Below are 26,005 nucleotides of genomic sequence, written 5' to 3'. Positions count from 1 at the left end.
CGTCTTAAAATTTTAATGATGTGTTCATGAATATAAAACATGCTTCCACCAGTGACTTTATGACTTCTCCTCTGCATAATTAGTGGTATCTGTTTTATGAGCTTACTGTTGTTGCCTTGATCCCATGAAAATGTAAAACCACTGTAATAATTTACACCATTCCAGAACTTTAAAGATACAAACTGGGAATTTTTTCCCCTTTTAATACCAAAATAAAAGTTATAGTGGCCCATCTGAAAGTCAAATGTGAAAAAAAAAATCAAGGACAATACTCTATTTTTAACATTTCGTAATACAGTGTTTGTTGTTTAATGACTACAGTTTAGGTTAATCTGCCAGCTGCTGCTAGAAATTTAGATAAAAAAAACATTCCTACCCCAGAGTTACTAACTACTGGTAAACTCACTTGTCCAGGAAGCTCATTTTAGGAAAAATACTAAAAGTTTTTAGTTATCTTGAGTAGAATGAGACTAATTGTTATCAGTGAGAAAATGCTACTTGGAGACTCGCAAAACTAGAAGTGGTACAAATGCTGGTGTTTATTCTATAATTGCAATGTTTGGTTTGTGGCCATCCTCACTCATTTCACACACTCTCTTTTTTTTCCTAACTCAAGGACCCATTGGACCTGTGCTGTTAACATTCTCTTTGAATTCATCAGAGGAAGTATGATCTTGTGTTCAGAGCACTGGACCATGGTTCTGCTGCTGATTCATCAAGGCTTTCTGATCATTTGGTTTCCCATTTGTAAAGTGAGGATTCTAATGCAGGGCTATTGTGAGGCTTCATAGGGCTCATTAATTAGTTTGCTCTCTTCAATGCACCTTGTCCCCTGCTTGGTGCAGAGGAGGTGGTAAGGTCATGGCATTTTTATTTTTCTGAAAAATGTTGATACTCCATTGACATTAAATGATGTGTCATAGGAATTGAAGGTTGGGCGCTGTATGTTCCCATTCTTTCCTATGGGCTGGGTTCCTTGGCTGGGCTGCATCTTCAATGATACACCGCAGTCTCCCTTCTGACAAAGCTGCATAGTGCATCATGGAAGCCAAATGACTGCAGTGCATCACAGGAAATGTACCCCTGACAGGGAGCCCTGCCCATAAGGAAGACTAAGGGCACAAGGCATCTGAACTACAATGCCCAGGAGGCAGGCACTGAGGCACCTTAGGCAGATGCAGTTTAATGACACGAAACAAAATGTTTTGACATTTCTGAATCTAAATTTATGAGGACTTACCCCTCTTCCCCATGAAAATGTTGACATTTTGAACTGATTCAGGATGAAAACAAATGTCAAAATAAGAATTTCCCATGGGACAGAAATTCCAATTTTCACTCAACCGTAATGAAAAGCAAGAAGCCTCCAAGTGTAGACAGATATCCTCAGCTTCCCCATTGATGAAGCATAGGCAAGTCCCAAGCTGATAAATCTTTGTTCCCCAAATCGTCTTCCCAATCATCAACTGGAGGTGACCTTATCTTGCTACTGCTTTTATTCATTGAGGCACCTGGGTCCCTCCAACTCATGGGACCTTGATACCAAAGATCTCACTTTAGCTTCTCCTGCACAGAGGTAATCAGGTAAATTCAGTCTACATTTCCCCGCCTCCTCAAAAAAAAAAGTTGCAGTTTTGCACTCTCATCTTGAGTTTTACTGCTTTTGTTTCATTGATTGGTTTCTTTCCCTCCCTCCTTCCTCTCCCGCCCCCATTCTTTTTTGTTTTGCTTTGTTTAAAAGAGCACTAGCTTTGCCTCTTTTCCTGCTGGGAGGTTATCTCTTTCCTTTGAAGGTTAGATTGTGATTGGCAGAGGGTCAGGAAACTTCAGACAAATCAGCCCTGATATGGAAATAGTTTGAAAGATAATGGTAAAAGAGAAATACTGATTAAAAAGGTTCCTAAAAGAGCAAAATTTACATAAGAACCTTTAATCAGCCCATATAAGTTATTCAAAAGTATTGTTTACACAATTTGTTCAGTATATACAGTAGAGTCCTCATCTACCATGATTGTAGTTAGTTGGAGCTCTTCCATTGACTTCAATGGGTGCAGGATCAAGCTTTTGATGTGTAAAAGATTACAGCTCTTTTAGCAGGACATTCACAAAACCATAGTTAAAAAAAATAGAGTACATACTGCTGCCAAAGACTGTATGTAGGTTAAAATAATTATTTATTGAAGAGTGCCTAACAATAAGACTATAACTATAACTCACTAAGTTATGCCACACCCACTCCGTGTTTGTTAAAAATGATGTTTTACATAGTGCTACATAAGGAAGCCAACAGCTGTAAATAAAATTGTTTAAAATAAAAGTGTTTTATGATGCACAACTTTTTTCAGAACCTTAATTTATATTAAAAAGAACAGGAGTACTTGTGGCACCTTAGAGACTAACAAATTTATTTGACCATAAGCTTTCGTAGGCTACAGCCCACTTCTTCTTCTAACGTCAGTACCGGGCAAATTAGTTGAAACAATAGTAAAGAATAAAATTGTCAGACACATAGAAAAACAAACTCTTGAGCAATAGTCAACATGGTTTCTGTAAAGGGAAATCGTGTCTTACTAATCTATTAGAGTTCTTTGAAGGGGTCAACAAACATGTGGACAAGGGGGATCCGGTGGACATAGTGTACTTAGATTTCCAGAAAGCCTTTGACAAGGTCCCTCACCAAAGGCTCTTGCGTAAATTAAGCTGTCATGGGATAAAAGGGAAGGTCCTTTCATGGATTGAGAACTGGTTAAAGGACAGGGAACAAAGGGTAGGAATTAATGGTAAATTCTCAGAATGGAGAGGGGTAACTAGTGGTGTTCCCCAAGGGTCAGTCCTCGGACCAATCCTATTCAATTTATTCATAAATGATCTGGAGAAAGGGATAAACAGTGAGGTGGCAAAGTTTGCAGATGATACTAAACTACTCAAGATAGTTAAGACCAAAGCAGATTGTGAAGAACTTCAAAAAGATCTCACAAAACTAAGTGATTGGGCAACAAAATGGCAAATGAAATTTAATGTGGATAAATGTAAAGTAATGCACGTTGGAAAAAATAACCCCAACTATACATACAACATGATGGGGGCTAATTTAGCTATAACGAGTCAGGAAAAAGATCTTGGAGTCATCGTGGATAGTTCTCTGAAGATGTCCACGCAGTGTGCAGAGGTGGTCAAAAAAGCAAACAGGATGTTAGGAATCATTAAAAAGGGGATAGAAAATAAGACTGAGAATATATTATTGCCCTTATATAAATCCATGGTACGCCCACATCTCGAATACTGTGTACAGATGTGGTCTCCTCACCTCAAAAAAGATATTCTAGCACTAGAAAAGGTTCAGAAAAGGACAACTAAAATGATTAGGGGTTTAGACAGTGGTGAGCTCCAGCCGGTTCGCGCGAACCGGTTGTTAAATTTAGAAGCCTTTTTAGAACCGGTTGTTCCAGGACAACCAGGTTCTAAAAAGTTTTTAAATTTAACAAAGCTCGGGCAGCTGTCTGCCCAGCCCCCAGCCCCAGCTCACCTCCCCCTCTCCCCTGAACGCTCCGCCCTCCTTCTCCTCCCCCTCCCCTGCTTCCTGCGAATCAGATGTTCGCGGGAAGCCTGAAACGAGGAGCAGGCAGGTAAACCGGGCGGGGCGGACGGCGCGCGTGGCCCAGTCCAGCTCCACTTGAGCGGCTCCCCTTGGCCCCGGCCAAGCTCCCCAGCCCGGTCCCGGCCAAGCACCCCCGGCTCGGTCTGGTCCCGGCTGAGCGCCTCCAACCTGGCCCAGCTCGGGACCCGTGGCACCGGCTCTGGTGCTGGCCCGGGGAGTCGGGCCCTGCTGCTCCGGCCCTGATGCCACCCAAGTGGCTCGGCCCCGGTGCCGGCTCGGGGAGTTGGGTCCCGCGGCTCCGGCCCCGATGCCAGCTGAGCGGCTCGGCCCCGGTGCCGGCCCGGGGAGTCGGGTCCCGCGGCTCCGGCCCCGATGCCAGCTGAGCGGCTCGGCCCCGGTTCCGGCCCGGGGAGTCGGGCCCCGCGGCTCCGGCCGAGCGGCCCGGCCCCGGTGCCGGCCCGGGGAGTCGGGTCCCGCGGCTCCAGCCCCGATGCCAGCTGAGCGGCTCGGCCCCGGTTCCGGCCCAGGGAGTCGGGCCCCGCGGCTCCGGCCGAGCGGCCCGGCCGCGGTGCCGGCCCGGGGAGTCGGGCCCCGCGGCTCCGGCCGAGCGGTGCCTTCTCTGGTCCAGCCGGGCTCGGGGAGTTGGGCCCCGCGGCGCTGGTCGTGGTCCTGGCGGAGTGGACCCGGTCCCGGCCAGAGGCAGTGTGGTAAGGGGGCAGGGATGGAGTGGGTTGTGGGGGGGTCAGGGCGGTCAGAGGGCAGGGAACAGGGTGAATGAATGGGGGCAAGGGTCCCGGGGAGCAGTCAGGAAAGAGCAGGGTTGGATGAGGTGGTGGGGGCACTCAGGGACAGAGAGAAGGGGTGGTTGGATGGGATAGGGGTCCTGGGGGGCCATCGAGAATGAGAGGAGGGGTTGGGTGGGGCGACAAGGGGCAGTCAGGGGACAGGAAAGGGGGGGGATGGGTCAGGGGTCCCGGGAGGGGTGTCAAGGAACATGAGGGGTTGGATGGGGCACGACCCCCCCTGGGGGGGGCGAGGGAACCGGTTGTTAATATTTTGGCAGCTCACCACTGGGTTTAGAGAGGGTCCCATACGAGGAAAGATTAAAGAGGCTAGGACTCTTCAGCTTGGAAAAGAGAAGACTAAGGGGGGATATGATAGAGGTATATAAAATCATGAGTGATGTTGAGAAAGTGGATAAGGAAACGTTATTTACTTATTCCCATAATACAAGAACTAGGGGTCACCAAATGAAATTAATAGGCAGCAGGTTTAAAACAAATAAAAGGAAGTTCTTCTTCATGCAGCGCACAGTCAACTTGTGGAACTCCTTACCTGAGGAGGTTGTGAAAGCTAGGACTATAACAATGTTTAAAAGGGGACTGGATAAATTCATGGTGGCTAAGTCCATAAATGGCTATTAGCCAGGATGGGTAAGGAATGGTGTCCCTAGCCTCTGTTCGTCAGAGGATGGAGATGGATGGCAGGAGAGAGATCACTTGATCATTGCCTGTTAGGTTCACTCCCTCTGGGGCACCTGGTATTGGCCACTGTCGGTAGACAAATACTGGGCTAGATGGACCTTTGGTCTGACTCGGTACGGCCTTTCTTATGTTCTTATGTTAGTCTCTAAGGTGCCACAAGTACTCCTGTTCTTTTTGCAGATACAGACTAACACGGCTGCTACTCTGAAACCTTAATTTATATTTGCATTTAAAATAAATACAATTGAAAAAAACCCACTAAATAGTTAGACAAAATTATATCAAATATAATTGTATTCTGTCTGCACTGTATTGTCTGTATACTTTAGATTTCAAGGTATTTGGGGCAGGGAACTTTTCCTTTTCTACATAACAGACAGCATGAAGAACACTATTGGTATTCAGCATATAACCAGGATAGATAAGGACATATTCTTTTCTGCATACAGGAATGTAACTCTCATTAACAGTAATGGAGCTGTACTCACCCACAAACAAGAGAATATATCTCTCAGATTTAAGACTGTTGCCCTGTCCTCATTTGATTTTGTTGACCTTAAGTACCGTGTTTCAGGGTACCTAATTAGCAGCTGGTTGTAACATACTGTACTATATGTGCTGCAATTCAAAGGCACAACCACAGATTAAAAGATGAAGGATCAGGCTTAATCGTTTTTAGCAATGATTTTGCTTTCGGCATTTTAAAAACAAAAATATTTGAATAATGGGGGTTTTACTGGAAGTGACAACTGAACCAACTACCACTATAATTCACTTTTAGCAGATCAGAATTTCACCCTTGTTGTGTTAGTACTCTGAACAGTGTATAATAAATACACTTGTACACTGCTGCTACAGGACACAGGCAGTACATTTATTGCTATTACAACATCTCCCCAGCTTTCATGCTGGATCCAGATTTAACTTCCTTTCCTAGTGCTGTCCAAATTTATAAAATTGTTTATAGTTAACATCTGAAAGGTTCTGAACACAGAAATTATCATACCAGATCAGACTAGCAGTCCATCTAAGTCAACAACAGGATCATGTCTTCAACAGTGGCCAGCCCCAGATACTTCAGAAGAAAGTACTAGAATCATCAAAGTAAACAATTATAGAATAAGCTATCCAAAGGGGAAGTTTCTTCTTAGGGCTGTTCTTCACTATGGGGATATCAATGCAGCAGGGGTTGATTTAGAGGGTCTTCACCCACTAAATTGACTGCAGCGCACTCTCCAGTTGACCCTGGTACTTCAGCTCCCCGGAAAGATTAAAGTAAGTTGACAGGAGAGTGTCTGCCATCAATGCAGCACAGTGAAGACACCGGGGTAAGTCGACCTAAGCGACGTTGATTCCAGCTACGTTATTCACATAGCTGGAGTAGGGTAATTTAGGTCAACTTACCCTGGTAGTGAAGACAAGCCTTTAGTTCCCATCAATTAAAGGATGGCTTATGCTCTGAAACATTTTTAGTTCCATCTAATGTAAATCTGGATGTTCTCATTATCCATAGAAATGTGAAATCCTTTTTTAAATTGTCATAATCTTTGTCTCAGTGATATCCTATGGCATTGAGTTCCACATACTAATTATGTCTTGTGTGAAAAAATATTACCTTGTATCAGTTTTCTGCCTTTCTTGTTAATTGACTGCCACCTTGTTCTTGTATTAGAGGCTTGAACAAATCTTTTAGAAAATTATACTTTAATCTTGTTAAATTATTTCCATTTCCCATTGAAAAGTGTCCATTTCAACATTTCTAGCTAGTTACATAACTGATTTTTATCATTGTGCTCCACACATTGGGGATGCTAATAGGTGAAGAAATAAGCTGCTAAATTTTAGAAGATGTGCCATCCAAACACAAAGTTCATATCTGTTCACTTTAACTGCAAGTCCGGGAAAGGAAAAATACAGAACTCCTTCTAATCTAGACCCCTTCACCTCCTCAAGATTCCTACAACTTCCTTTCTGAAACACCTGGGGACTCTAATACTCTGTGTGTTACAAGAGGGAGATTGCAACCATATGCTGTCTATACAGCTGTTGTAAAGGACTACCTCATGTCATCATACCTACTAAGGGATTCACGCAGGAGGTTTTGAGCCCCAATCCACACACCTGGGCATACCCTGGACCTAATCTGTGTCCTAAGAGTTGACCTCAAATAATGTCAATTTTCCATTTTCATGAACAGAGCATCATTTACTTGAAATGGATAAAAGGAATTCCTCTATACCATATTAGCTAGATTGTCCCAAAAATATTTTAATCTCAGCAAGTTTGCAGGGGTCCTTGAGGGCAAAGTCATTCAGCAGCAGAATTACAATGTAGACAATCTGATGAATCACTATAACTAATTATATTGCTGACCCCCATCATGCCCTCCTCTCCTACACTATCCTTGCACATCTCCAAGGTTCTCGGATGAGCTACATCACATGATATCTAAAGGAGATCAGTAGAATGCCTATAATGTCAAACTCCAGAACTCAAGACCAAGAACCGCACAAGGCCCACCTTTTAATCTCTCCCACAATAGTGAAGCAGGATAAAGAAACATTTTCAACCACAAAAGCACCTACTAAGTTAAATCTAAAAAAAACTATTTTTAATGTCAGCCTGCAGTTTGGAGGAAAAGATAGAGAATATGAAAAAATTTAGTAATATTAATTTGAAATAATTTCTTTGTTTATAATACATTTTTATGGTAATTCCAAAGCTCCATTTATGTTATAGAAAACCTTGTTTGCAGGGTGGTCAGAAATAAAACCAAATTTTGTTTTGCAGACCTATATTCTGAACCAAAGTGTACATAAGACATCCCACGATAAAATAGAGGTATCTTGTGGTACCATTTAAATGTATCATTGTTTGAGGTACAAGAACCTCTATAATGCTAACAGTTCTAAATATACTACTTGTGACATAAATGTTAACTCCAGTGAAGTTCATTTCAAAAGTTCAAATTTACAATACACACCAACAGACAAATTCTCTTACCTCCCAAGAGCTTGCAGCATTTGTGGATGTATGCTCTTCTGGATAATTTTATCTAAAAGTATAATTTTCCTGTTATTTATCCCAGACATATCTTTCAGTATCAGACAAAGTAAGATCATGCCATATTCATTCAAGTCTCCTCAGTGAACAAGTAGCAGAGATTATTTGTCAGATGTATTATTTTAGCCCTCCACTGCAATCCAGGTACATCTACTAGCATGTAAGAAAATTGAGGTCTTTGAATATTTTTCCATATCTTTGTTTAGGAAAGGAGCATGTGTTAGTGCACAAAACTGGGAGTCATAGTCCTGCACTGTCCAGATCTCTTATTCACTTTTGGCCAACTTCTTGGGCTTTCAATCTACCCCACAGCTGAAGCTTAATGCAAGGTACTAAATTATTATTGCTACAATATGCAGTATAATATATACATATTGCTGTGGGCAAATAGCTAAATGTTTAAAGATGAAATAAGCTATACTATCCTCTGTTTAAAATAAAAAATAATTGTTCAAATCATATAGAAGCTTCTGCCCAACCACTTCTTCTCCCTGCGCCCCTATTTCTCCCATAATAGTCTTAAAGTAAAACTTTCCAAATTTGGCCCTGAGGGGTGACCCTGACAGTTACAGATTAAGATGAAGTCACCAGGGTCTTGTGTCTATTTCCCTACTTCATCTGATAATGAAGTAGGGAAATAGACAACTGAGCTAATGTCTCAGGTACGTTTTCTAAGTAGTGTATGAGGGATACACTCTGTGATACAATTTATATTCATGTGTCCTTTACCCAGTTCTATTTCTTCTTCATGTGTTCTCTCTGTTATGCTAAAAGTGGTTAATATATACCAGGCTGTTCTGTTTCATATATGAAAAAAATAATAAAAAAGATAAGTTAAAGAAAAAAATCCATACTTTAACTCAGGCCAAATTCCCCCTCATTTATACATGTGCAATTCTTATAAATTCTGAGAGCAGCATTTGGCTCAAAATGTGGCTTTAGCAATTTGCCTTTCTCGCCCTGTCTTTATCTTTGGAAAGCCAGGATTGTACTAGGGCTGGGCAGGAAACAATTTTCCATCTGAGGAAAATTTTCAAGATTTCAAAAAGTTTTCCCATCTCAATGGGAATGAAAAGTCAAAAGCTCAAAAGTTTTCACAAACTCACCCCCACCAACTCCCCATCCTCCCTCTGGAAATTTCAGTTCAGGTCAATTGCAAAATTTCATTTAAATAATTTCATAATGTTTTTAGCTTAAATTTCAAAATGAAACTTTATCTTGAACCAAAAACCTGAAATTTTCATTTGAAAAATATTAAGAAATGGGCATTTCAACATTTTCTACAGAAATTTCTATTTTTTTCCAAAATGAGAAAATTGTCAGCATCAACCCTTTCCAGTAAACAATTTCACTTTCAATTAGTTGGCATTTTTCCAAAGAAAAACGTAATAATATGTTCCCAGCTAGCTCTACCTGGTACACGTAATGGTACTGAACACCCACATGCACTCAACATACTTGATAGGTTTGGTAGCATGAAAAGGGATAAAGTCATTTTCTCCATAGATGCTGTGAACTAAATTATGTTTATATAAAGTGAGAAGCAGTGTATTGGCTGGAACAGGGGAATAGAAGCCCTTAGAATGAGGTCTGTTCCCAGTTCTGCCACTGACAGGCTGTGTAATGTTGTCATCTATAAAATGGGGACAATGAGACTGTACACATCTCTGAGAAGAGTTTGACAGCTCTGTTGCCTGTTCAATTGCAAAACCATTATTAATGTTATTACAATTTTAAAACCTCAATGCCTAAAAATTAGGCTCCCATATTCATATTTAGGAACCAAAGTAGAAGTGGCCTAAGTGAAGAGCACCAAAAATTATCGCTGACTTCAGTGGGAGCTGTGGTTGCTCTGCACCTTCGAAAATCAGGACAGTTTCATTTAAGTGGCTATATATGGATTTACAAGCCTAATTAGGAGAATGTAGGTTTGGAAATTCTGTCTGCTCTTTGTAAAGCAGGGGTAAGATATATCCCCTTATTGTTTTTGTTGTGTGTAGGTGAAAGAGTCGAGTTGCATAGCGCAATTTGACAGAACTGGCAAAGAGGGTGAGAGGATCATTTTCCTATTCATTTTTTTATACCAAGCCAGTAAATCCTGTAGGTATTTTTGTCAATTTATATTGATTAATGTTAGTTCAATAGAATTCTGATTTTTATGAGAAAATGTAGGCCCAAAAAGCAGAATTAGAACATTTCTGGATTCTTCCACACCTCTTTAAATGTACGTTAGAAGAGTTTCCAGTAAAGGAATTTGTGTTGTCAACTAGTTAGCACAAGCCTTGGAAAAATCCCTGAACTCTGTACAGGCAGAATAATTGCACACAAATGCATTCGGGAAGCCTATGGAAAATGTAGTCCAGTGACCTGGCATGGTTACAGCACAATTTAGCAAGTATGTTAGAACAAATTACTCCCTTTAACCATAAGCCATTCTGTTTCACGCTTTTTAATGAAGGCCTGTGCCACACACTAGAATACTTCTCACCTCATTACTACTCATAAAAAGCAATGATCCATTCAAAGGCTCCTCATATCTCCCATATGAGATGTAAAAGAGCCCACTCTTTCTCAATCTGGCACAAGAGAGGGAACGACTTCTTTCTTCAGCCTTTGAAGTTGATCATTAGGATGTTTACTAGATAAAAGCACTCAAAAATTTATCTGCGTAATTTCACTGCTGTCCTGTGTTAGTGTTCTCTCTCCCTACCCCTCCCTCCCTTTATAAAAATGAAAATCGCTGGTGCTGTTTAGGGAAAGCAGAAGAGTTTAGGATTTCTCATGCATGATTATGTTCCTTTGTATATATATACAAAAAAAAGTGGGGAACAAAGAGAAAGAGAGGAAGAAACAGTGAACATGAAGAATTTAATGTGACACTGAAATGCAAAATATGGGTTTAATAAAAAAAAAAAAAGTCAGTCAAGCTGTCCATTACGCAAACTTAAAAGAAATACTCAGTCCTTTATTTCAACAAGTTCTTTATATTATATATAAAATTTTTTAAAAAGCTACAAGGACAAAGGAAAAAATAGTACTTTTTCTGTGAGGAGTGTTCTTGTTAATTAGCAGTAAATCCAAGATCTAATGATTTCATTTTTGCTTTTGCTAGAAACAGGGGACTTTATTTTGGGTGATGATACTTACCTTTTACAGAGATCGTTGCAGACCAGATTCATTAGGCTCTGTGCTGCCTGCCACTAGCGCAGACCCTGATGGTAACAAATCTGGTCAGAAAGAGACATTGCAATCAATGATACAAGGCTCCCACAATTTCTCTTCTGCCAAGGAATTGCAGGGTTCAGCCCTCCCCTACAAGTGCAGGGGAGGAGAAGGGTATGGCTGGCTAAGGAGTAGTCTGTGAGCAGGACTGGGATGAAAGAGGGAAGTAGCTGATTCAGGGTATCCTTGCTGCAGCTTATGCCAGCAGACACTTATGCAGCCCCCATGGAAAGTAAAGCTGCTTTCCTCCAGAAAACCCCCTAGAGGAGACTTCCAGTAGACACATCACCCCCACTCTCCCAGAGCCTGTAGGTGCCCTTATTGAGGCAGGGATGTACAACATGTACTTCCTTGCACCAAATAGGGTGACCCAGGAATGCAACATGGGAGCTGCCATTCCCAACCAGACCAGCAGTTTGTCTAGTCCAGTATCCTGCCTCAGACAATCTCTGGTATGAGATGCTTCAAAGGAAGGAGCAAAATACCACATAAAAGCAATTATGTAATAACCTGCCCTTAGAGGAAGTTCATTCCTAATCCCAGGCAGTTAGTTATGCCAGGAAGCATGAGCATTTATACCCCTTAAACATTTTTATCTCATCAGAGGTAATCATGGATGTTCTTATTATCTATATAAATGTCAAATCAAGTTTAAATTCTGTTTAAACATGTCAAAAATGTAACTTCAAAGTGTTGTACGAGCATTAACTGATGATCCCCAAAGCACCCCCAGGAGGGAGGTAAGTGCAACATTGCCACAAATGTTTTTAAATATAGAAGAAATGAGGCACAGCAAGAGCTTCAACGACATAGAGAGAGTCTGTGAAAGAGCCAGATTCAGCACACAGGAATCCTGACTCTCAGTCCTGTGCTCAGGCCATAGGCCACAATGCCTCCCACATGCATATGGGTCACATTTAACTACCAAATACTGTAGCAGCATTTCCTTTTTGCACATTGCCCACCTTATGTCAGCCATTCACCAGACATCTCTCAAATGAATGCATGCAGCCACTCACCAGGGCCAGATTCTGTCACCCTCACCCACCTTCCTCCAAAGAAGCCTTTCACTCAGTCCTGAATAGATTGTAGTTTGACTGCTTAAACTGAAATGTCCATGTGTCATTGCAATGGTTAAACCCCCCCCAATTCACTTACAAGAAGAAGAGACTGCCTTCTGCTGCATGTGTGTACATAGTTCCTGCTGCTAGGGGGCCTCACTGTGCTTGGGGGCTCTGTGTATTACAATACAAGAAATAATCAACAACATGAGAGATTCCTTTAATCTGAACTGTTTAACTGCATTCTTTTCCATAATACCCTTGTGTATGTAATCACCTGAACTTCATAGGTGATGATATCAAACACCGAGAAACACTTGAGCTGTGCTGCTTCTAAATTAAACTGGTATTCTCCAGGCACTTACACAGAAACACAGACTGGGCTTGAAGCACTTCATGTACTGCATAGCTGCAGAAAAGTGGAGATACACTAGGAGGACCAGGGGAAAAAAGTGCTTTCACAAAGTGCTTGAGCTCGGGAAGAACAACTGCACAGCTTTGTTTCATTTGGAAGCATAAATCTACACACACATACCTGGTTGGACATATATCTATCTAGGAAAAAAAAATCCAGTGAATTATAAAGGAAAGGAAGGAGAAAACATTGGTCCTGTATATGTTGACAGCATTATTCAAACTTTTCAATATTCCCTTGCATGCATAAGCTTAACTTTTGTTTATACATTCCAGTTAGATATAATTCACAACTTCTGTTAACTTAACTTGCTGATTGTAAAATCTGTCCAAAAACATCAGAGGAGAAGAGTTTGATCTGTCATAAATACGTCTTGATACCAAACACAGTCATGACATTTACATCCACTTTGGAAAAATCTTTGTTTATTTTGTAGTATGATGTTTTGAATGACAAAGATACAAACAGATACAAGAGTCTTGAACCATTTCCAGTCACAACTGTCGTTTCCACCAAAGAAGAATCAGTATCTCTGAAGCTATAGTCTCTCTCTGTTGTACCTACAGTCCATCATGGAGTAATAAATGTTGACTAGAACTGTTCCAAGCTTCATGAGAAAAAATAGATAGGAAAAATCCCCCCCAAAAAGACATCCTTTTGAAGTTTAACATAATGCAGTTGTACAAAGTACAGAGAATCACGTTTTTTAATTCTTCTTTTTTCCAGAGTCAGCACTATAAAGTCTCCTACTATCCTTTTGCACAGCTGATGTACATGTATATTATTTCCTAACAATGAGAATTGTCAGTTGTATTGGACTGTTTATTACTCTGACAACTCGATTCTGACTTTTCCAGCTTGATTTGCCAAGATTAGCTTTTATTTACAGTGTTTCATGTTCTGGGATGAGGTGAAAGTAGGAACAGCAAATACATCTTTTCCCCTGACATCTCCAATAATTTTACCTGGTCAAATATTTGGATTCACTGAACTGCAGTAAAAATGCATATGTCCCTTGTGGATTATGAACAGAAAGCATATGCAGGGGTTATACAAAGCCTATGATTTACTCACAGTCAAATATAGAGGTATTTGCCCTGGCTCTATAGTGTGTTTGGTACCCTTTTCTCCATACCAATAGACAATGGAGATGAGCCTGAGCCACAAAATTCAAACCTGGATTTCAAAACACATACTGTCCAAAATTGGTGGGTGCTAGAGGCCAGCGCTCATAGAAATGTGGTCTTTTAAAGAAAAAAATAGTTTGTGATGACAGAGTTTATTAGTAAGTGCTATTATGCAGAATGTCATGATCATAGATTTATAGTATGGCACAAAAATAAAAAAAAATGTATGAATAGAATTTTTCTGTAATCTGTTTTTAGGGTACTGGGCTTTGGGTTGAAACAACCAGTTCATATCATACATGGCATCAGAGATAACTACTTGCAGTTATCATCAACCTGAACCAGATTCAAATCAGTAACCCAGAGGTGAGAGGCTTCAGATTCTATAACAAATTCACTGAACAATTACAGAGGGTAATGAGTGGCACAAAAACACTTCCTCTTCTAGTCAGTCTCAACACTTAAGAGTTCTGATAAGGAAAATTCCAGATTTTAAATAATATTTTATTTTACAAAAAGTACCAAACTGAGTTTTTCAGGCCAGTCTTCTAATCTACTTAGTCCTATTTAGTACAAAGGAAATGTATTAATGCATAATTTTAAACAAGTATAACTCCTCATGAGTAGTTCATTTAAAAGTTTCATTGCATTCAAAATTATGATTTTGTCAGATCTCATACTTTAAGTGGGATCTTGCCTGGCCAGTATATGGATGAAAGATCTCCAAGTTAAGCCTAGCTATTTCAGGAAGTGATGCTGATGATTCAGTAGATGGCACCTCTTCTCTCTGAGTCAGAAAGGAGCCAATGACCCAGCAGGATGGTAATGATCTCCATTTTATTGAGGGTGCTGTCATTCATTTGCATTAGAAAAAGAAAAACTCAAAGAAAAACCTGTGTCCCTTATGACTTTTCATTAAGAGACAAATCTTGAGTCATTGCTACCTATGCACCTGTCCTCCAAATGCTAATGCATGTGCTTAAGTTTGCATATTGCGAGTAATCCCAACAAAAATCAATAAATATTCCATTGAAATCAATGAGACTACTCACAGTGCATAACGTTAAGCACATGAATAAATCTTTGCGGGACCGAGGCCTTAGGCTGTAAGCACTTTGGGACAGATAGCTATCTAACTATATATGTGAAGCACACAGCACTTTTTTTTGTAGCAGTCTGAGCACTTGGACTAGGATCTGAATTTTAGTCACTATACTGCTCTACTGTTCTTGAAATATTCAGTTCTGTCGATTCAAGAAGGCAATACTGCATCAGTTTACATTTGGTTCATTTTCAGGAGGTTCTCCTCACCACCATTAGAGCTATGAAGATAACTTTTTCTTTTAAATAAAAGCCTAAATTATGAAGAAAATTATAAACTTCCCCATTCAGCAGACAAAATTTTCTACTACCCACTGTATTTAAAATAGATTTCTATTAGAAAAGATATACATACATATGCTACTATCTTTTCTCTTTATTTTAAGTTGTACATATACAACAAAGTAAGAAACTGTAGAGATAACTCTTTCCTGGAGGGGATGAATAAAATAATGGGATAAATAGTTTTCGATCATCTGGTTCCAGTAATAAGCAATGTCAGGTTATATGTAAAGTGAGCATATTTTCAAAATAAAAAAACTGGAATACTGTTGTGGCAATATTTTTTAGGATCATGAAATACTCAAGTGCTCTGCATTCTGACTCCTCTCTTTGATCTGCTATGCCTGGGTCAGAAAAGCTCCACCTGGAATAGATCAAAGAAAGGCTGAGCTCTGCTTCTTCCTCCTGTGCCCATCTATCTTTCACTTCCCTCTTCTCTATGGTGCTGGCAACTGCCAAGAAAAGGGAAATTAAGGACAGAAAGGCCTCAAGGTTCACAACTTCTTCTGCAACCTCTGCGAGGCAAGAGCAGAAGTTCTTCCTCAATTAGGTGGGATCATCACCTAACAAAATATAATGATATATAGAGATATACCTATCTCATAGAGCTGGAAGGGACCTTGAAAGGTCATCAAGTCCAGCCCCCTCCCTTCACTAGCAGGACCATGTACTAATTTTGCCTTAGATCCTTAAGTGGCTCTCCTCAAGGATTGAACTCACAACCCTGGGTTTAGCAGGCCAATGCTCAAACCACTGAACTATCCCTCCCCCTGCCTGATACCACCATATTGTCACCTGAGAAGTTATGACAAACTTTTGGTCTTGAACAAAAATAGGGATGGAATAAGTACTATGTATTTGATCTTGCCCCACTGAAATTAATGGGAGTGTTGGCATTAACTTCCTTGGGAACAGGATCACACTCTATATGATAAGATTGAAACGGTGATATTTGATATTGGTACAGCAAAATGTCTAGAAGAAAAATATTGTTATAAAAAACCTAAATGCTTTGAGTGATATGAAAAAACAGGACATTCCAAGCATCCCCTTGGGATACCAGGACATCATATGAAAAACAAGGCCTGTCTTGATAAATTCAAATTGTGTGGTTATTTTAGTTATATATGAAGTATACAATGAAAGATTTTTATGAAAATAAAATTAATTTTCCCTGTGTAGAAAGCAAAAAAGGAATGAAATCCCTTGGCTGACTGTAAATGTAGACTCTGATACCAGCAGTTGGCTGGAAATCTGATCACTTATCTTGCAGGATAATATGTAAAAAAAAATCCAAACAAAAATATTTTTGAGTTTCAATGATTATCAGAACTAAAATCATTGAAGCAGAATAGATTTACTTTCTTAAAAGCAGCCAGTGAGCCATCGGCTCTGTATTTGCTGCTAGCCAACTAAAACAAAATATTATCCAGTGGAAGTATGCAGCACTATTAAACAGAAGAGCTTTGCTTCTAATCCAAAAGATGCCATGAGAATTTTTATAAAAATTGCTTGAAAATAGCTTCAGTCCAGTCAGTTTAACTGATTGCTTAACTGCTGGTGAAACATACCAGGTACATCTTCCTGACATTCCCGCTGGCTTCAGTGGAATGTCAACATGATATAGCAACACAAGCCGCTAGAGTGGAGGACCAGCAGTGAAATAGTTAAACAGAGTCCAGTATTTCTGCAGAAAAGGCAACTGTCAAGATGATTGCCAAAGTCTTCACAGAGGAGAAACCCTAAGAAATTTACCCTGTGCTGGTTAAGGAAGGGGTAAGGACATATATTCAGGTCAAATTTTAAGATATCCTTCAGAACTGGAAACAAAGAATTTATGAACAATCATTTGCACATGCAAATTAGATAACAGCATGGAAAATGTTCTCTTAAGCCTAAAAATACGCTATGTATGTGAAAATTCTGGTTTTAGGCCTGTAGAAACTGAAGTCAATAGACCAAATTCTGCCTTTGATTACACTAGTGTAAATCCTGAATAACACCACTGTAACAGAGCAGAATTTGGTTCATTTACTTCAATGGGAGTTTGACCTGAATAAAAAGTGCAAGATTGAGCCTCATTTAGCTCAAGGCTCTGACAGCCCAGCCATTAGAGAACTTTGGGAGTTCCAGGAAGGGGCTCAAGAAGATTTTTATAATCCAAGGTGGTTTATAGGTTCAGTTTATTTTAATAATTTGGGAGTCCCTATACTGGAACTCCAGGTTAGCTTGGCCCTTATGTAGGCTTTTGGTCAGTAGGAGAAGAGGGGTGTTCTCAGGCTGCTGTTACTCATTTTAGTCATGCTCATAATAGAGATGGGTCTTCTGCTGCAATATTTTCTCTTGATTCAAACTTGATTCAAACTGGATCAAAGGGATTCAGATCCAGTATTCCAATTCAGACTCATCTCTGACTGCTATTTGAATTTGGGTCCAAAATGAAGGCAAACATAGACTCTGATAGGGCTGGACTACACCCCTAGCATTTGGAGAAGTTTAGAACTGGATCTAAATTTTGTGGCTCATACTCACCTATATTCTATATGGAATAGTTTGATACACATTTCTTTTCCTGCAGGCTGAACCTTTTCTTTCCAAGAGTTGTTGTAAACGACAAAAACCTAGCATTCTTTAGGGGTGATTTAATTAACAATATTTTGACATCTTGGCAGAAAAGTGGGTGTAGTTCTTGAAAGTTCATATCCAGGCAATGTTAACTATTATGCCAGTTTTTGAATGGACAGTTTTAACTCATTAAAAACCTTATGAGAAAATAAAACATGCTATTTCACAGGTGACACTCAGAAATATTAGCCACTACAACTGTTGTTTCTACAAGTCACATTTTCACTTATTTCCTACTTTGTGGTTTAAAGTTAACTGCTCACATATACAGAGGTTACAGTTCTAAAATTCGCATCAGTTTTCTCGAATATGTAGCTTCAAGGCCCCATGAGGGTATAATTTACAACTGCTGGTCAGCAGAGCTACTGTAGTGATCTAACAATGCAGATTTGCCTACTTACAATAGCAAACATCCATATTTTCAAACAGGGATGTGACTGAGTAGATGCATACTCAGATTAGATACACAAATCCAGCACTGCTGATGTATAGACTACAGGTTATGTATGCACATACCTAGATACATAAGTGCTTTCCCAGCTTGGATGTGTACACTAGGGAATTTGCACACACCTGAAAATGCAGGCCAAAATGTCAGAACAAAATTTCTTCTGAAAGGTTATTTTTTTAGAATTTTATTTTAATCGTATGGTTTCCGTTTTCAAATGATGCATCTTAGACTTATAAGGTGATAGACTTGATGACCGTGGGGACCATCTACACTACAGCTACAACTGTGATCTTGTAATTGGTTAGAGACATACTCATTGTAACCAGTTACAAGTGACATGGCTAAATTTTTGTTGACATCTCTCTCTGACATACAAATACAGAAGTTTCCTGTAATGTACTACAGCAAGGGAGCATTGTGGGAGGTTTGTGCCGCTTGTAGAACTTAGAGGGTACTGTCTTGCTTTTACACTTCACTCTCATGGGATCTGGTATTATTTTTCAAAAGATGATTTTGCACTTCAGTTTTGGTTGGCAGCCACCATGTCACTAGCTAATTAAAGTACTGTCTTATTATTTTCATCTGTTAAGTAAATCAGTGTATTTCTCTCATACCCTCACAATTCAAATACTGGGATTTAGGGACCAATATTACAAGGGTCTGAGATCCATCAGCTGCTACTGAGTTTCACCTCAGCATGTCAGGTTTCATTCTACTGGCTGAATGAGACCTAAACAAGAACTTACATCTTTTCTAACATAACAAATCACAAGAGCAGAACCTACCTTTGATTACTGATGTGGGTCTACTGTTGCCATTGTGTATTATACAATAAACTGTTTACATAGCAGCCCTTTGTTACAGGTTTTAAATCTTCTCTGGCTGCCAGTTTCTGAGGCTGAGCCTGCCAGCTGGCAGACAGAGAGGTGCTTGTATTCCAGTTGATTGAGGTAATTAACAGCCTAAACTGTCAGAAGGTGACAGCAGGCAGAAAGTTCCTGCCCTGGGGTCACAGCTGGACTCTGGCAACTTACTCCTTGATTTATCAGTAAAACTAATAATGTAAGTAATATTGGTATTAAATTCTAAAACCAAGAGGGCTGAGCTGAAGTTCTATTTTCTACTCCAAATTCACTGGCAAACAAATTAGCAATAATATTTTGCAGAAAGTGAGCAAGAGTTTCCCTCCTCAAAGGTGGGCTACCAAAGGGTTCATAACTTTTGGGGCATAAATATTAGGATATTTGCACTTCTAACACAAAGATTATAATACTGATATTCGGAAGTGTCATGTAACTATAAATGGCTGTCTAATATTAGTGTAATAATTAATAGCTTAATATTAATTTAAATGCTATATTGAAAGTGATATTAGATTTACATTTTCAACAAGTGGCCATAAATGTAAATTTAGAATTATTAATTTTGATTTAATATCCACTTATTTCTTTTTAGATAAATTATTATAATTCCTAGTTATTTAAAGCTCCAATTCAGCAAAGCACTTTACACATATGCTTAACTGCCACTGAAGGCAACAGTATTTAAGCACATGTTGTGATGAATTGGGGCTTAAATGTTTACTTGCAATTTCTGGTTCAGATTAGTAAAAGTAATGATGGCTGAATATGTTTGTTTGACTGTTAGGATGCAAACGTCATTTCTATCTTACTTATCCACTTAAGAATTGTAACAAACAATAGTTTGACAATTATAGTAGTATTTCTGTTTTGAAAGATTCCACCTGGGTGAAAGATATTCCCTATTCTTAATCGTGTGCTTATGAAATTTTGCTTTGCTCTACAGGGATGAATTGCCTATCTGCATTGGACATTAAGGGTACTGGATCTGTTGTTAATCCAAAGTCACTCCTTCATGGCCACCCTGATTCTCATATTCCACATTAGTCTCTAAGGACAATCTCACTATAGGTTTTATGTCCAGCTGGTTAGAAAATATATTTCTCCCTGTGGAAAATTTAGACTATTTGGTAATATACATATTGCAGTTTTCAGTTTATATATATAAATAAACTGAAAACTACAATATTTCAATTCAGAAATGCCACAATGCTGGTGCCTCATGGGAGTTGAAGTCTGGCTGTCTCATGCTACCAGCCTCTATAGGTCAGCTTCTTGGTCAGATTCTCTCTCCCATAACACACCTTGGTTTCTCATCTTGGTGAGGGAAGATGGTGCATCATGAGAAATCAAGTCTGGCTGGAAGCATGAAAGAACCAAACTACAATTCCCATAAGACAACACACAGGCATATCCAAATAAAAATATTTCAGTTTTCAGACATTCATTTTTTTTAAAAATGTAGAAAATTTCTAAGGAAAACAGACATTTATCACCAACTCCCTACCCCCACCCTAAAACCCCCAACTATTACAAAACCCCAATGTGCTATCAAAAAAAGTTTTTGATCAGCCCTAGTCTTAAGTGGTACAGAATGCTTTTAATGTCCTCTTTGCACCACTATGCATTTTACCCTTAGAACTATATCAGCCTGTGTAAATTGGTGTAAACTGAATTAAATGGAGCAAAGCTGATTCACATCATTCAGCTGAACATTTGGCAAAGGTATTCATCTGAGATTAATTATCTATTAGTGAAAGGAGGGGACTGGAAATCTTGAGTTATATTCCAGGCTCTGGCACTGACTTGTTCTCAGATATCAGCAAAGTCACTTGATTTCTCCATACCTTAGTATTCGTATCTCCAAAACAGGTACAATAATATTTACATATAGTACCTCATAAAGGCTTTGCAAGGATTAATTAAACTCCAATTCTTCAATCCTTGTTCACCCCAAACTCTCCTACTAAAGTTACTGAGACTCTTTGGTGTCCAGGGAGTACAGGTTGGGATCTTTAATGTCTGTAAAGTGTTTTGAGATATGTGGACAAAAGGTGCTGCATAAGAACTAAGTATTATTAATTATTATCAGCTGTTGATAAGTCAAGACAATCAGTGTTACATATATTAAACATTAAAATTCAACAGCAGGCAAAAATAGAAATGTCACTTTGATCAATCTTCTACAATTAAAAAAAAATGTCACTCATTCCTTTTAAATGAGTCCAGAGATACATAGAATATGCAGAAAATAAACCCAGTATTTGGAAAGAAGAGTAGTTTTTCTTTAAAACACAGCTGTTGTCAGTAATATAATTCCTCATTCTGGCTCTGATTTAGGAAAGCACTTAAGCATGTGCTTATGTTTAAGCCAGCATGTACATTTCAGTGACTTCAGTGGGAATTAACCCCCTTCTTAAAGTTAAACACTGTCTTTCTCAATAAGGTCTTAAGAGTTTCTGATATAACTACTGAGTGGCTGTTGTACACTTGCCTACATAAGTTTACAGAAGGTGGGGTTTTTTCTTGCTTTTTTAATATGCTTTCCCTCTTTAGAAGGCACATCTTGTTACAAATCAACTCAGAATTCTTAGTACCCCCTATCCTGCCTCCAACTTCATTATAGGAAGGTTCATTAACATCAGTATCTTTTGGGCCTGATTCTGCTCACATTTAAGTGAATGGGAGCTTTGCCATTGATATCAGTGGGAACAGGATCAAGCCCCAAGTGTGGTTAAAGCAGCCATAACTTGACTGAAAGTTGGCATATAAACTCTTAGTTCAGGTGTTTATCCGTTTTCTAAAATATTAAGAAAAACAGTTGGATAACTTTCATTTTGCCCTGACCAACACCGTAACCCTTACTAGCATCATTGTGTTCATTGCACTTCAAGAAAAATAAGAGTAATAAATAAGTTTGAAGAATTTGGAAATAAGGAAAAACTTAAGAACAGCTATTGACAGAACAGGTAAAGGACTACTTGGGAAGTCTGAGCAGAGTGGGAGGTTTCTCCCCCTGGGGAAACAGATTTCATACTGTGAGCACAGGGTTTAATCCACCGAGGAAACTTTATAGGGAAACCTAGAGTAACTTATTCTAATGGGATCAATGCTTACAATCCAAAGAGCCAATAAACACACAGACGAGACCAATAAAAAACACAGAAGATGGGTTATCCACCCACAGCTTCATTTAAACTAACAAGGAGGTAGAAACGCTGAAAATAGAAAACAGTTAAAGTCTGGTTAAATAACTCTATTGCAAATAGGCTAATAATGTAAAATCTCAGTATCCAGCCTTCCTTCCACAGTAACGCTCACACCAAATGGCTCCCCCTTAACTAAAGGCTGACTTTCAAGAGACATTCTGTGTTAACTAGGGTCAGTGATGTGCTGCCAAATGTTTAACATACATTCTCTCAAAAATGTTCTGCCTTAGTGATACACATGACATTCCCTAGGTAAAATACACTTCCTCCTACCCCGCTTTAAAAATAAATAAATAAATAAATAAATAAATAAATAAAAAATCCATCCATTCCATACTCTTTCCCTCCTCATCATCCATTAATCCCATGATCTTTTTTCCTACCCAACACTCCTTTAACCTGCCACCACCTGGCTCAGTGCCCTTCTGTAGTAAAGATATGACATCCAGTAGTGCTGGTCACAGTTATAACATGTTGTAAATCAGGATTATAAAAGGTTAGATCCAATTATGTAGCAGGAGTTCAATCTATGGATGTCAATGGCTATCTTTTACACTCCCAACCCACAATTGTTCCTCCTACCCAGCATTTCACTGGAGTTACTCTTGTTGGCTCTTTAGAATATATTGAATTTTCCAGGTTGGATGGGACTTTCCCAATTGTTCTGAGCTTGTGATGCTCCCCTAATAATCACTTTTTAAAATAATGTGGATGTAATCTAATAAGATAAATGCTCAAATATATTTGTTGTAAAACTTTTAATCTAAGATGCTATAAAGATAGCAAATTGACGTGAACCTTCACTTACATTCATACTGGATCTATAACAATTGTATAATAGTAATTTATGAATAGTCCTCGATTACGAAGAGGAATCTCTCATCCAAAAACCGTGAACTCTGTATAATATGAAAATGGCAGCCAAAACAGATACATAGAGCCAAATCCTAATCCCACTGAAGTCAGGGGCAAAACTTTCATTGATTTCAATGAGATCAAGACTTGGCTCATGGTTTTTAAGAAATGCCAAACTCTAATCCGGACATTTTGACAAAACAAAATGCTACAAGTTAAGTAAATCCATCTTCCAGAGATATTTTAAAAAGAAGAGTCTGAAATCTAAATTCCCTATTGCTTCTGTTCCTCTAGTCTTTACAAAATTGTATAAATGAGGAAATAGCACCAAAGGCCTATTAGTAATAGTTATTTCCTAATTGCAGTGGGAAGCATCCTGCATGTTTAAATAAATATTGTTAACTCTGACCTCTTGGTTTGCCAGGACTGATAAGGCAATTGTTTGACCTATATGAAGCGCATACAGTATGCATGGGCTGAGTGCAGCAGGAAAACAGGAAACAATAAATCAGAAATTAGAGCACTGATTGTTGTAGCTAATTACATCAGACTTCTGCTTAATTTCTCACTCTGTCATTCTAACCTGATTTTCTTGCCAACAGACATTGCAAATTGCTGGTGTCACGTACATACAGCAAATAATAATCTTTAGTTACTATGATTGACAAATGAATGAGAGGGAGAACATAGTTTATTATGGAAGAATGAACTGTGACACACACCAGATACCTGCTCAGATGCTTTTTTAATTCACTTACCTTGATGTACTGCATGATGCATTTCGCCAGGAGCGCAGGTTTTGGCATCACAACTGCTTAATTGGATTTGTGCCTTGGTTTGATAATGTTGAAAAAATGAGACTATATGTCATAGATTGATTTGCACAGTGAAAGAGATAAAGTGATAACGAGAACATTTAAGTCAAATCTGAAAATAATATGTTTAGAATTAGCCAGCTTAATCACATTGGTTAATCTTGACATTGTTGATGCGCGTCAGACATCTTAATGTTCTTATTGGTATAACTTATTTTGTCACTGTACTTTCAAACTACACCATCTTTTCTTTCTTCAGCTTCATCACCACTCTGATCATCATCTTCAGATGGCGTGTGTTAGCATCACTCCACTGAAGTCTTTTTACCTTTTACCAAGTGCCAGGAATGTTTGAAAGCACTCAAGCAATTAATTTTTAATAGGTTGAATTCTACTTACCAACTTGCTCCAGCTGAGGATCTTTATCCATGAAAAACACATCTGCTGGGCTGCTGACCATACTGTCTTTCACTAAGGCATATCCAGCACTCTAGACCCACAGCTGTCTGTACTCCTTTTGGATCTTTTGGGCATAGCGTAACTCTCATTTGTGACTTACAGCTATGCAGTCTTAACTTTCCATGATGATGTCCTTGTCTCAGCTTAGTGTTGATGGGATTCTAATAGACAAGAAGAGCCAAGCAGATGCAGTGGAGGACAGCCTTTTGGATTTACTCATTCTATCACTTTTGCCTTTAAATGATGTGGCTTCTGTATTATGAAACTGCCCATGTGATTTAAAATAGCAACATGTGGACAAAGAGCCCTGTACAATGTTCTGCTCCTACTTTTGTGCTTATATATCACATATCTCTAAAGTGATTTAAAATATTATATATTATGAATTATTCTCTTCATAACCACTGTCATGTCACCTTAATCCCTTTTCTATAGTATTTTATAAGGGCCAAATCCTAGAAACCAGCACACGCCCCGAGAGGCTGTGGTTGTCAGCCCTGCACTCTCACTGTATGAAGGAAAATGATTCTCACTCTCTGAATCACTCAACCACCATCTTAGCCCTTCATTACTTCAACCACTGCACAAAAAGCCCACAGAGATAAGCACTGAATGTAGAGGTGCACCTCTTTGGTACAGACTCCCAAATATTCTCTACATCCATGCCCCAGACTCCTGTGGTTAGTATTGCCTTTAAGAGACCAATACACCAAGGCAGGATTTGTCCTTCAGTTTTCTTTTTATTCAATACCATAATAGTAATATTCCTATATTATGAGCTAAAATAGAAGGTGAAATCTCCATATTACTCAAAAATGCAAAAACAAAATTAAAATCAAGGGTTTTTGTTGGATCAAGTTGTACTGAGATTTAACTATGCAGTTTCTTCAAATCTTGTTTATTTATTGTTCCTAAGTATACACTACTTACACTTTTTTCCTGCCCCTTCAGATTTAATTTGGATTTTATATGAGGAGTTGGTTTTACTGGAATTCTCTCTCTTCTTTTTCTACTTTTTGGATTGATATCCTGACGAGCACCTAAATTAAAATCTGAAACAAAAAATAAATACAAATCTTACATTAAAAAAGATGTAGGATGCAACAGACACACAGAGTAAGTGCGTGCACACAGGAAGTGAAAATAAGGGATGATAATTACTACAAACCAACCTTTATTGCCAAGGCTTTTTCCTTTATCAATATACATCAGACATACTAGCAAAACAGCAAAGTTCTGTTGCTGGTGGAGGTAGGCCTGTTTCAGAAAAGTTCTGAATATTGCACATTTTGAACAATTATCTTCCACCAATTTAGGCACCAGGTCAGGTAGTTAGACTAACTGATAGTCTAATAATCCTAGCCTCCAGAACTTGCAT

At 39.0% G+C, this 26,005-nt stretch overlaps 1 long non-coding RNA gene across 3 annotated transcripts in view; it reads right to left on the bottom strand.

Annotated features, from left to right (window-relative positions):
* The window catches only part of LOC123371589, a 122,716-nt gene that overhangs the window by 84,763 nt on the left and 11,948 nt on the right, over positions 1-26,005 (bottom strand). For 2 of the 3 annotated variants that reach the window (XR_006579854.1, XR_006579856.1), the window contains exons 2-3: positions 25,558-25,679; positions 24,568-24,788 (exon numbers count right to left, since the gene is read on the bottom strand). This is a non-coding gene — a long non-coding RNA (uncharacterized LOC123371589). Of the gene's footprint in view, positions 1-24,111; positions 24,185-24,567; positions 24,789-25,557; positions 25,680-26,005 lie in introns of all 3 variants that reach the window. The other variant, XR_006579855.1, reaches the window with a different exon arrangement.

Source organism: Mauremys mutica, chromosome 5, assembly GCF_020497125.1.
Source record: "Mauremys mutica isolate MM-2020 ecotype Southern chromosome 5, ASM2049712v1, whole genome shotgun sequence".
Classification (NCBI taxonomy): domain Eukaryota; kingdom Metazoa; phylum Chordata; order Testudines; family Geoemydidae; genus Mauremys; species Mauremys mutica.
This window is presented reverse-complemented; position numbering and strand designations above follow the sequence as displayed.